Below are 13846 nucleotides of genomic sequence, written 5' to 3'. Positions count from 1 at the left end.
CCAAATGTAAAAATTTTTTATAAATCATTTTGACTTACAAAGACATTTTGGAAGTAGTCTGGCTTCCTCATTAATATAATATTCTTTGGGAGAAAGTTTGAAAGTATAGAAAATAATATCGCCTACATTCATCACTTAGAAATAAGCAGTGGTAATGTTTTATAATATTCTTTGTCTTTTTTCAGTTGTTAACAAAAGAATATGCAATTTAAGAAAAAGTCTCATAAGAGTTTATTTGAGCCAAACTGAAATTGCTAGGAAGCAAAATCTCAATGGATTGAGAAAATGCTCTGGAAAATGGCAGTTTTACAGCTTATTCGAATCAAAGGAGGAGATATAAGGGATGGGGGGTGGGTTACATAAAATCTGTTGGTGGTAGATTAAGAGATTGAGAGAAAGCAAAGCGGAGAAGTGTCTGAGACTGGATAAAAAGTGAATGGAGAGACGCATACTTCCTTTACATTCATGGGTACAGAATAGTTTAATAATTAACATTTACAGCAGGTAGTCATGGGATTCAGGGGAATAAGATAACAACGAAGGATTCTGGTTGGAGATTGTGCCTTTGAGAGGTCTGGAAAGGGGGATTACTTTGACCTTTCAAAGGTATGTTATCGTAGATGTGAAAAAAACAATAGACGGTCTCACTTAAGCTAAACATTGACCTTTGTCAAGGAAACTGTAGGTCTAGGACATGACTACCCACCGTGAGCCACCTTTAGTTAGGAATTTTTATGTTCAGACCATCCTATGTGGTTACCGTCAGTCTCTGAGTTCTTTGGGTCCTCTATGCTGGTGTCTCCTGAGCTTGTCAGGTTTAGTGTGTGACCCCTTTGTTTTTTCCAATGAAACTGAGATTATATTATATTATGTATATATATTTCAAATTGGATTTTGTGCCACGTGTGTGTGTGTGTGTGTGTGTGTGTCTATAGAGAGGATTCTCATGGTTTCATCACTAAATAGTCTTGTATATTATTTTAAAAATAATCTTGATTTTATATATTAAAACCAAGATACATTAGGCTGGAAATGATCTGTATTTTAGTTTTTATTTAAAATGTTTCATACCTTCAAGTTTTAAGGTATTTTAGACCATATGTTAAATACGTGTGTGTGTGTGTGTGTGTGTGTGTGTGTGTGTGTAATTTTATGATATTTACCAAGTCAAGGGCTATCAGCTATTTGGTGGCAGGGGTCATTTGGACATAGAAGGGGAAATTGGACTTTGACTGCAATGTCCAGTCATACCCTAAGATAGATTGGTGTGAAGAGTGAAACATTCAGGAATGTGTATTTATTGTTAATGGTAAAAAGAAGAAAATGAATAAATAAACAAATTCTAACACATGCACACATACATACATACATGTGCACACACACACAGAAAATACCAGTGAGGAGGTGTGAGTCACTTACACAGCTTGATTGAATTAATTTAAGCTATTCGTGATGAGCCAATCCAGTAACAACAGAGTCTTCTGCTTATGTAGAAGTGGTATCTCAACCTTGGCTCAACATTAGAATTACCCAGTGAGTTTCTAAAATGCATAATAGTCCAGCTCTACCCCTCAAATTGGTCTGTGGTAGAACATAAGCATTAGTATGTTTTAAGAAGTTCCCTAATGATTCATATTTTTAACTAGAGATAGAAGTATTACTTAAAGGAATATTAAATTTTAAAATTGAGTTTTAAGTGAGTAAAATATAGTTTACCTTTTCTAATCAGAGAATGAACAAAAGGAATAAGGAAAGGGAAAATCAACAGGGTAAAAAATATTTTTAATTTTTCACGTTTACCTAGGCAAATATCATCTATGCAACATTTAAAATGAACACAAACCATATATCTTTTACCATTTTAAATTAGACCTGAAAATTTTTTCTAAATAATATTACATATATGTTGATATCTGTTTTTATTGATGGAAAAATCCAAAATTCAAATAATCTGCTTTTCATATAAAAAATAAATCTACATATTTATAATGGAGATGATTGACCTCACAGTTGTCTTATATGTATTTACAAATTGCAAACAAAATAATCTTTTAATTTGTAATATTGTGAAAGTATTCCAAAATAATTATTTTAGAATTTACATTTTATATCTTACACAAAAAGATTATCTATTTCAAATTTGTGAATAACAGGCAAAAGTAAAATAATTAAATACTTTTTTGGTTAAAATTTTATTAAATTAACTTTTTAAATTTGATTGATTTAAATTAAATTCTTCCTTAAATCAAGATAATAAACATTTTCCAAACTGATTCTAAATCCATTCTTAGAAATACTGGTAAATCCCTTACTAAAGTAAGTTCAGGATGAAATTCACTTTTTGGCTTCTGTGCAGTGTACTGCCAAGAAAACAGCTCTCAAATTGACTAACCAAATGTTGTTTGCCTGTATTTTATTTGAAGCCTTCTACCTGAATTTTTATATATTTTTTTAAATTTAGCTAATAGTTCTTGAGTATTAGTGTTCATAAGGAGTCATTTAGTGGTGTTGGTTAAAAATTCAGATTCCTGGTCTCCAACCTAGACATTCCTAGGAATGAAGTCTAAGAATCTGCATGTCTTAAACAAACTTCTCTGTCTATACTGATTTAAATAATAGTGCCTTGCACTTGAGGAACTGTTCGTCTCATTGTCCTTATTCCCAGATGCTTGGGAAGATGATGCTATGAATTATACTTGGCAGAAAGTTGTTCAGCTTTTGTTATTGTTGGGGGGAGATCTAAATCTGTCATTGCCCCAGTGGCACTGAGGGGACCTCGATCCTTTCTGCCAATGCAGTAAAGAATTACAGATCAGTGAATTTTAGGAAAAGTAAGATTTATTCAAGTATGTTTTATGAGAGAAACAGGTAAAATCAGAGACCGCCGCAGCCTCACTTAAGTAGGGAGGTCTGTATCGTATCTGGGCAGTAATGGGAGGTTATGAGGATGTTGCTAGCTGATTGGTATGTCCAGTTATTTTGATTGACAGTGGTTGTTATATAACCTTTGTCTACTGTGCATATATTTACCTAGAATTCAGTCTGTTATAATTAGATTCATGAACTTCTGAGCACATGTATGATATTATAATGATGGTATAATGAGGCTGAGGTGAAAAATTCAGAGTAGTCTTTACTGTGCAAGCGTTTGTGGCCAGATTTAATTAGTTGCTATGCTGTGGCTTTTTTATTTCCTTGTACTTCAGGATGTAGGAGTATTGTTAATTGAAAAATGGTTGTTACTGGGAGGTCCTAGGGGCAGACTTTGCATTGGGCTGACATTCTGTGGTGTCAGAGTTGGGTCTTCGTTTCCATCACTCATGGAAACGATCTATATTTTAGTTTTTATTTAAAATGTTTCGTACCTTCAAGTTACTTTTAACAGCTGTTACTTCTTTTCCCGTTGTAGGTCCATAGCTATCCTTAATAAGGAACAGACCCTGTGATTTTTAGGGCAATTCAAGCTTGTTCTTTTTTCTTAATCATTTAAACTTCTCCTCTTTGTTGATGTACCTTATATCCAAATTGTAAAGCCTTTAATGTAAATTAGAGCTAAGGCTCAAATTAGAAGTACCCAAGAGAAAAATGCATCTATTTAAATTCACACAGGTATAAATAAATGGAATCTTTTCTGGAAAAGAAGTGCAGTGGGAAAATGAGTATAAAGGATGTAAGGGTACTGACATAGGATATTGAGAAGAATTGTGGCTCCATAGGGATAGGAAAAATGGCTCAGCAAGGAAAGTCTTCTAACATCAAAGAAAGGATGGCATCTAATAGATATGCTCTGTTTTTGGTTTAGCATTCTCTGACTATCTATTAGTTTCTGAGGATATTGTCTCTCTTAGAATTTTTCTAAAACTGTGTGTGTCTGTGCACATGCACGCACACGTGTGTGTGCATGAGTGTGTCTTTGACACCTAAAAGAAAGAAACCAAGTTCCTGATTTTAAATAATAAAGACTGTGGGTCATTTTAATCTTTTTTCTCTACTTACTCCTCTTTTAATCAGACGTCTGTCCTGTTGCTTCTGCCTCCTAATGATTTTGCTAATGACATCCCACTACCTTTTCCTTACTTAGCACTCTAGTCATTTCCTGCCTAGTCTCCCTGAGTCGTTTTTCTTTCAAACTAGTCTTCCATATCAAAAGCAAAGTTACTCCCCATTTGCCTGAATTGTGTTCAGGCAATAGCATTCTCTGAATTGTGTTCCTAAAGGCACTTATTTCCAGAAAATGGAATTCCATTTCAATTTGTCTATTCAGATAAGTTTGAAAAACAGTTTCTTTTTTTTTTTTGCAACTTACTAGAACCTTTACATGAATGCACTCTCCAAAGCCATGAGCTATTCAGCATTTCCCAAGCTTATTGACCAGCAGTCCATCTTTTTAATTGAAAAATGGGTACCCTTGATCTTTAAGAACTATACATGTCTTACCATGGCACACATACCCTTGAAAGACCCTCCCTACTACCCATGTATTCGTGTTCTTTTTTAGCACTTTCTTTATAGAGTTCACAAACAGCAATACTGAGATTATTTTAATTTTCAACACCTATTATATACTCAAGTGCCTTTCCATGCTTTCCTAGTCTAATTACTCTTCCTGGAATGTCACCTGTGGCTATCATTCCAAACTTTATTCTTTTGTGTCTTTATGCTTTTATTTCTTTTGAGAAAACTACATTTACTATCTCTTTCATATTATCCTCCTCTTGTCACCACATTGTCATTATATCTGCTATATGTCTTCATTAGAGCACGCAACACTGTTTTTTTTTTTTTTATGGATACTTGTTCTTTCTCTAAAGTAAGCTTCCTAAAGCCAATAACTATTCATCTTGGTCTTCTCAAGAAATTTGATCCTCAATATATGCCACATTAGTAAATAAATCTTTAGCTCAACTGATATTTATTGGCCAGAAATCCTGAATTAAAGTGAAATTTGCCTTTATACGACCTCCAAATTTCCACTTGCATCCAAATTAATGATTAGAGTATAGTAGGTTTGATTCTAAATTGTTCTCTTCACCCATCAAATATGCACTTTTTCAACCAGTGTTGTCTCCCCTGGGCAGTCCTGAAATGCCCACTATGTTTCTCCTAGACATAGAAATTCTTCAAAGAGTGTGCTGTGCTTGAGAACAGATGAGTTATTCTTTACAGAACCTTGAGAAGGAACACTTACTATTATCAAGGAGCTCTTCTTTCTCTTTTATGGTTTGGCTTCTTTAAGAAAAATTTATCTGAGAGAGCTCCAAACTTCATTCTACTTTATTTTCATCTAACAAACACACACACACATATCATGTAACAGATTCTTAGTAACTTAAAGATACTAACTCATTTAATCCTTTAAAAACTCTACAAGGCAAGTACTGCTGTTGTCAATATTTCACAGATGAGGAATCATGGGCACAGAGGTGGAGTAAATTGCCAGGGTGATGCTATTAAAAAATAAGAATAGAATTAGACTCCAAGCAGTCTGGTTCCCAGGATTGGCACTCCTAAGCACTCAGCCATGCTACCTCTCATCGTGCTCTAAATTTGCAATATTTTTCAACTCTGTGAGGAAGAATCACTAAGCAATTCTTAGAGGCACATATCACTTTATTGAAATTGCTTAAATGCCCTGTAAAAAAAAATTATATTTTTTCCAGTTAAGCTAGCTGGTAAAAAAGGATATAAACCCATAAAGAAACATAAAAGTTATTAATAGGATAAAATTTGTTTCTAAATGTAATCATAAGAACTTCTAATGCCAAAGAAAAATAAATAGATTCTTTAAATAAGTAGGAGCATTCCAAGTCAGTTATAAAATATTTATTAAAATTTGTAAAAAATATAACTGAACTAAGTTTTATCTGAGACACAGTGATCTTAAAGATATAAAGCCGATGGATGCTAAAAACTCTTACATGTGGATGATGGACATATCTGTTGGTTACAAACAATTTCTATGTTTATTAAATAATAAAATAATCAAGGCAGCGTAGCTTCAAAAAGATAGAGTGCAATGGTGATGGAGAAGAATGTCAGAAAGTAAAAGAATAGAAGGAAGAAAGGGAACTATAAGTCATAAAGTTGGGCTCCACCTATTCATTTACCTTATATGCCTGTTGTCTATATAGTATTAGTTTATATAAAAGCAAACAGTGGGCATTTGATGCACATTACTTGAAAAAGTGCTTAAGTCAAGAGAATGAAATAAATGGCTGTAAAACAAAGAGGAGAAAAGGAGAACTAAAGAGGAGAATATACATGTAGGGAGGTATAGAAGGGCTAATAAAAGCAGCTAAATCACGGAACACCAAGTATCAATGAGGACATGTAAATTACCATCTTATTGAATTATTACCATGGCCTATGGGTAGATGCTATAATCACATGTTATTACTTATAAGAGTCAGGGCAATGATTCACACTCAAATATTGAGCTTCAGAGTCAGTGCTCTAACCATGCCTACTACCTCAGAGAAGAAGAGGAGCCTGGGAGGTAGAAATCAAATAATGATATCTTTCTTGGAGTTAATTACTGTGCTAGTTATTCATTACTCCAAAATTTATCAGCCTAAAGAATAAAATATTTATTATTTTACAGATTTTATGGATTAGTAATCTAGGTGTAGCTCAGCTAGGTGCTTCTGGTTCAAGGTGTCATATGAAGTTGCATTCAAGTTACCAGCGAGGAATGAAACTGTCTAAATGTCCAACTGGGGCTGTAGAATCCTCTTCCAAGATCACTTATGTAGCTACTGCAGGCCTCCTTCAGAAGATCATTTCCCAGTTCATTCACGTGGGTTCTGGCAAGCTTCACCACTAAGCTTACCAGGGGGGCCTCTATGTAGGCTACCTGAACGTCTCCATGACAGGGCATCTGGTGACTCAGAAGAGAGAGAGAAAAAAGCTAGAGTGTGCCCCAAATGAAAGACACAGTCTTTTTATAAGCTATTCTTGAAAGTAATATTTCATCACTTTTTCACATTTTGTTAAATTGATAGGCCTAACCCATCATCAAGGTAAGGTGATTACACAAGAGAAAATATCAGGAAAAGCAGATTATTGGGGGCCAAATTAGAGTTTTCCAACCAAAATTGTGATGGATTTGTTAGATATTGTCCATTTTGCCTGAGTCCTGTTTCTGATATCTTCAGGATTCTAATAGAGGCTGCTTGGAGTAGAAAGAGTTAATGTGTATTAAATCTAACTTAATCACTCTACAAGTTAGAAGGTCAAAGACATTCTGTGTGATTTTTCTCTTTTCTCTGTGGTGTCACTTTAAAATTTTGTCACAAAAAAAGAATGTAAAAATTTGTCAGATATCTCAAGTAAAAATAGGATAAGAAGATTATAAAAATCGAAATGTATTATTTGGTGAGGTTGACAGGTTTAAAAAAACAAAAACAGAAAAAGTTTGTGCAAAGAAGCATATTACACCAAATGATTTACTGAATCATTTTCATAGAGAAAATTTAGCATAGAATTAAAGCTAGTAACATTTCATGATGGCTTTTAGAGAAATTTAATGGAGTCAAATAATAACTGTTTTCTTATGACAGATACTAATTAATATTCATGTAGGATGAGTCATATAGTTTAGAATTTGGGTAAAATGTGGTAAATATCACTGATCTTAGGGTATCATTGATCAATTATTATTTTTTGAGGCTTTCTGTGAGTAAGGTACTGTGGAAATATAAATGAGATACCTGAACTCTCTTGGGTTGCAATTCCTTCATTCATCTACTTATTCGTCAAGATGCTAATAAAGAGCTTACTATGTGTACAGTACTATGTGCAGGAGTAATAGTAAGGTGGAAAAAAGATTTTAAAAATCTGTCAGTCTGATTCCCGCCTTCTAGGATGTTGTGCTCTTGGATTTCAATCTGAGTCATCTTTGTATATTTTATAGCTCAATATCAACACATTGGTGTGAGTAGAAATTTAGTAGACCCATGCTGAATTCTCTATTAAATTTCTCTGAATTCATCAATGTGTTATACTCTGTGTACTTTCTGACATCCTTCTCCTGCAAGATGCCTACTCATTTTCAGTTCTTAGTTTAGAAGTAATTCCTACTGGGAACTCTTCTCTGACTACTACAGGCTGGTCTTATTCTTCCTTTGTGTCTCCTAGCCATATGAACTAGTCTTCTTATATTGTTTAGTGCTCCTCCCTCTTTTTAGACCCATGAGTCCCATTCAAAGATAAGCTGACAGGAGACAAGAAAGTATGATTTATCTTGTTATCATTACATTCCAATCTGTTCAACAATATCTTAGTTAGTGTCTATTATATGCTAAGCACACCTTTGACACCAGAAAAATAGCAGTAAACAAAACAGACTCTGGTTTCATGGGGCTGAACATAATTCAGTGGAATGAAACAGACAATGAATTAGTTAATGTGCACTAACTTGAGTAGTTCTAAGTGCTGTGAAGACAGATAAAGAAGGGTAAAGGGATAAAGCCAGTGGATTGGAGGTAAGGCAAGGCTCTTTTAGATAAGGAGATAAGAAGCCCTCTTTGAAGTGATAATATTTGAGCTGAGAACTAGAAGAAGGGAGGGAGAAAGCCATAGGGGCAGAGCTTTCCAGAAGACGTAGAAGGAATGCAAAGGCCCTGAGTACACTGATGTACTAAAGGAGCGAAATGGAGGCCATTGTAGCCGGGCAGGTGGAGTAGAAGGTGTTAAGATGTGAGGTCAGAAAGATTCCCAGGGGTCAGATCACATAGGACTTTCCAGGCCAGGCTACTCCTAGCACCTAGCAAACACAATTGGTGTTTAATGTACATACATTGAATATCATCAGATTAAGGTTGGGAATATAATAAAAGTGTTGTCTAATTATTAGTTTTATGATCATTGAAGTATTCTGAGTAGTCAATCAACAAGGGATCTTTTAAAAAGGTCGATTTTAGGTCACATGGCAGACACATGATATCAGGATCTCTGTGGGTGATATCTGTATTTGAAAGCTCCTTAGGTGATTTCAGACAAGTAAAAGAATCATTAACTTAGCTCAATGGTTCTGAAAGTGTGCCCACCAACAGCAGTACTGGAGATAATCAGAAATACAAATTATTCGGCCCCATCTTACACTACCGAATTAGAAGCTCTGAGGGTAGCATTGAACAATACGTGTTTTAAGTAGACTTCCAGGTGTTTCACATGTGTGCTAAAATCAGAGGACCACAGCCACAGAAGGAGACAGGAGGGCCAAACAAATGCTATCTTGTGTGATGTTAATTATAGAGGGCCTTGCTTCTATGCTATGTGTACACTGACAAGAATACCTAAAATTTTACCTTTTAAAAATTATTTCTTTGGATTAAACTTTCTCTCATAGCCCTTTGTCTAAATAAAGTATTCCTCTGAGTAAAATATCAAACCACTGTTACTTGTTAGCACTTTAATGTAAATGAGCTTATTAGAGTAGTTTAGCTGACAGACTAGGACATTTTGAATACAAGAATGGCTGATGCTAGAAAAGGTTTCTAGAAAAGCCTAGAGATGGGATGATGACACAAACAATTTTCTGTAGTCTCAAAACTATGATTAGTAATCATTAGTATTTAGTAAGTTTCAGAAAGTATTTAATAAGATTTTGAAATAATCTAATTTTTCTGTATTTTTTTTCAGGGATCTTTTGAAAAATGTGTCAACATCTCTTTTAGTTAATTGTGTATCTGAGTCTATATTTCCTGTCTAAAAAGGATAATTTAGAGACATAAAAATTTTAAATAACACCAGTGTTTAATTTTTATGACTTCAGAATATATTTTTCCAAATACTTTCTTTTCTTTTCCTGCCTTCCTTCCTCCCTCCCTTTCTCTCTCTCTCTTCTTTCTTTCTTTCTTTCTTTCTTTCTTTCTTTCTTTCTTTCTTTCTTTCTTTCTTTCTTTCTTTCTTTCTTTCTTTCTTTCATCTCTCTCTCTCTCTCTCTCTCTCGCTCTTTTTAAGAAATCAGTCTCATTGCTTAGGTTTCTCTATGGCAACACTCTTCAAGACATTTCTGTATGGAAAATCTCATCATCATTTATCCTCCTAGAGAAAGTTACATTTTCTTTTACAAAACTCCAATATTAGTATGTACATTGGAATTTCTTTTTCCTTTCCCCTTATCTGGGAATAACAGTGAGTGAGAGAAAGTGAATTATCTGGCTCAGGGGTGCTACTGAAAGACCGAATTTGAGCAATATGCTAATTCTGGTTTTAGTGTTCTTATCAATCCAGCAGGTTCATTCAGATTTAAGAATGCAGTGGGAAAGTCTTTTGTTGTCCTGCTACACAAGTTTTCTCTTATATAGAAAAAGCAGCTTTTTTTATAAAGGCTTAACCAGAGGCAATACCTGATATTGTCAGCAAAGTGAAAGTAATATATCTTTGAAGTACTTGAATAATATTAGTATCTTGGCTGAGAACAGGAGAAAAAAATAATCTATAAAAATAAGGATAATACAATTTTAAAAGGAAACCACATGCCAGAGAATTTCATGCAGCTTGATGACAAAAGACTCCAGATATAAGTAGCACTTGAGATGGAGAAAATGTAAATGCAGAAAATATGTCTTGATATGGCTACTTTGTATCTTCATATGTTCCCAATACATTTGACTGATCAAAGCATTGTTGAGATCTGAAAACATGCATCACAAACTGTCTGGAGGATTTTTAAATGAACGATTTCCCTCTATCTCATTCTGCCAAGCAATATACTTTCTTAATTTTTTCCTATTATTCTTTTCAAGATAAATTCACACCCTCACTGGGAAAGTGAATGTAATCTTTACAATGTAATATTGCCCTCTTAGGAATCTTTCTGACAAAACAATGCTTCCCTAAATGTCAAATTCCATTCATATACGGTTTTTGTATTGGAAATCAACTTTAGCAAAACTAGAAAGTCTTTTTTTTTCTCCTTCCCATATTTCTTTTTAACTCACTTAAACCAGTGCCATTTAATGGAGAACTACATAGTTTGATGTTTTGAATTCAAATTGTACAACTATAATTAATATAAAACCATCAAATGTCTTTTCTCCTTTGCATATTTGAATGCCTTGTTATTATATTTTATTACTCCCTGGTGTTTATTAGAATCCATCAATGCCTAGCTCTCTGTTGTTAGATCATAAAGGACAAGTCCAAATGTTTTCATATGCTAAAACTTTCCCCAAAGTTAATGTAAGGTATCCCTAAAACCAACAAAAAGAGAATTTTTATATAATAAAAAATAAAAATACTATACCACTGATTGCAACTACAGAAATAGTGAAACAATTCATAATTCAGAATTAGATATCTGTGTTTTCTATAGTCTGAAAGACCAGACCACAAATTCTTATAATATTCACAAGATATGTCCCTGATATATCTACACATAGACATATTTTTTTCTCATCTTCTCTCTTTCTTTCATACACATTGTGAATAAAATGAATCAGGTTTTAATGCCTGTCATATATTATCTAAATATTTACTCATTGTTTTTTGATTTACCAAGTATTTATTGAAGGCAGGGTTCTAGTTATAGATGCCTATGTGTATAGATAAACTATGTGGGCAAAGTTTATGTGACAGGAGATCTTATTTTCTAGTGAGTGAGCAGAAAATAACCAAGTAAACAAATAAAAAAGATAACAAGAGGTTCTTAAGTGGTAGACAGAAAATAATAGGATAATGTGGTGGAGGTTGATTGTGGAAGCTGCATTAGATTAATGGATACAAATGGTAGGGCATTTGAGGTGAGGCTTAAATACTGAGAATGAACCAGTGGAGAAAGCTTGGTAGAAGAAGGAATACATGCAAAATCTGTAGGTGAAGAAGGACTGGACATGTTCAAGGAAGAGAAATAAAACCACTGAGGTTGGGATGGAGTTATTGAGGTGAGAAATGCTATGAGATGATGGTGAAGAGTTAGTAGGAGCTAGACTCTGAAGGCCTGTGGGCCATGCAGGATCTTGGATTTTATTCTATGAGCAACAGTGACTATTTGAAGTGTCCTGTATAAGTTCCTTGGTGATAAAAAATAAAGGCTTGGACAAGAACTTTGAGAATAGACATACATACCAAAGATATATTTTAAAGATAGAACAAGATTGACTATTCACCATTCCCATATAGCACAAAGGATGTTTCTTTTGAATATCTAAAATACTATCTTGGAACTGTTGGGGCTAGAAAAATAATTTTCCTCCCACCTTTTAGGTTCTTCTAGCTGAGCTAATAATCAAATTAACAGAGGTGGATTAATAGGAGAAAATCAAGTTCTAATACACACACATGCAGAATTCATGTAAGCATAAAAATTCCAAGGACAGTGAGGCAAAATTGCGTATACATATTATTTTGAATAAAAAAAGGGGTGGGTAGCGTTTTGAGATTTCAAAAGTAAGAATGGGTGATATATATATGAGGAAAAGTAGAACGAACATACATGGCAGGTAAAGTTTTGCTTCAATGAGTATAGAGGGTGATCCAATTATCAAATGCCTGCCTGGAGCCCTTTTATCCACCGTACTCAATTCAAATTATGGTAAGGCGAACATCCTAAGATTTCTTCCCTGGAGTATGCCTTTCCATCTGAATCTCTTAGGCAGAAAAGGGAGCAGGTCAAAAGTTCTTTTTGAGTCTTTTGCTTCTTAATAAAATCAATACCCCCCAAAGGCAAAACTTTAGTCTCCTTCAGAACAAAGATTACTTAACCCTCAAGGAAATCTTTCTGATAAAATTAGTTATTTAATAAAGATAGTGGTAAATAGGCAAAAAAGCTTTAAGACCAAAATTTTAATGTATGCATATTAAGTTTAATTTCCTATGTCATGGTAGAGTTTAAATATTTCAGCAGGAAAGAAAGATATAATTTTACACACACACACAACTGTGTTTTACATGCACTACATCTTGAGGAATGAAAACATCACCGAACATGGCATTTAGACAATTTTAGGAAGTGCTACATTCACCTCTCTTATAGACTGAATTTTTATGTCCTCCCAAATTCATGTTAAAATACCAACTCCCAAGGTAACGGTCTTAGAAAGTGGGCCTTTGGGAGGTGATTAGTCCCCTATAAAAGACGACCAAGAGAGAGATTCCTTGCTGCTTAAGCCACATGAAGTTACAATGAGAAGACGATCATTAAATATTGGGAAATTAGAATCTGTGATTTCAACTTTTGACAGTCACTAAAAACAGCCCATATCTAGACTAATTTGGAGATGTGAGAAAAACCATATTTATCTTTTTTTGGAAATTGGCATCATTGTCCAAAGGCTGTTTTTAGGCTATATTACATGTAGATGGTCGCCTGGGTACATTAGTTCACACTAACAATCCAGGAAGAACTGTATGATACGTAAATAGAGGCAACACAACCAAATGTATTGATTTGATAAATTAAAATATGACTTCAAAGAAAGAGGAGATCATATGAAGTGGATTAAAGCACTGGCTTTTGGCTCAAAGAAACCCATGTTTTATCCCTGGGTCTTTTATTCATAGATTCACAACCTACCTAATTACTGTGTGATTTTAAGCAGGTTGCTTTCCCTGTTTCAGCCTCAGTTACTCATCTGTATTATGTAGATAATAATACCCAAAGGCTGTAGGAAAAATATATCAAACAATACACAGAAAGTGCTTAGCAAAAGTCAGATAAAAAGTCTCCCTTTGACTTTATTTTAAATTGTAATTTCTTCACTTCTCTCAGTAATCATGTATCTCTTACCTTGCTCTAGTTTTTCTTTTCATTTTTTTTTATATAGCAACTTATCACCTTTTAATATTCAATGGCATTTATTTGTTTGTCATATTAATTTTTTACTGTGTCTCTCCTGGCTTA

The sequence above is a fragment of the Rousettus aegyptiacus genome, unplaced genomic scaffold, assembly GCF_014176215.1.
Source record: "Rousettus aegyptiacus isolate mRouAeg1 unplaced genomic scaffold, mRouAeg1.p scaffold_m13_p_13, whole genome shotgun sequence".
NCBI lineage: Eukaryota > Metazoa > Chordata > Mammalia > Chiroptera > Pteropodidae > Rousettus > Rousettus aegyptiacus.
Note: the sequence above shows the minus strand (reverse complement) of the source record.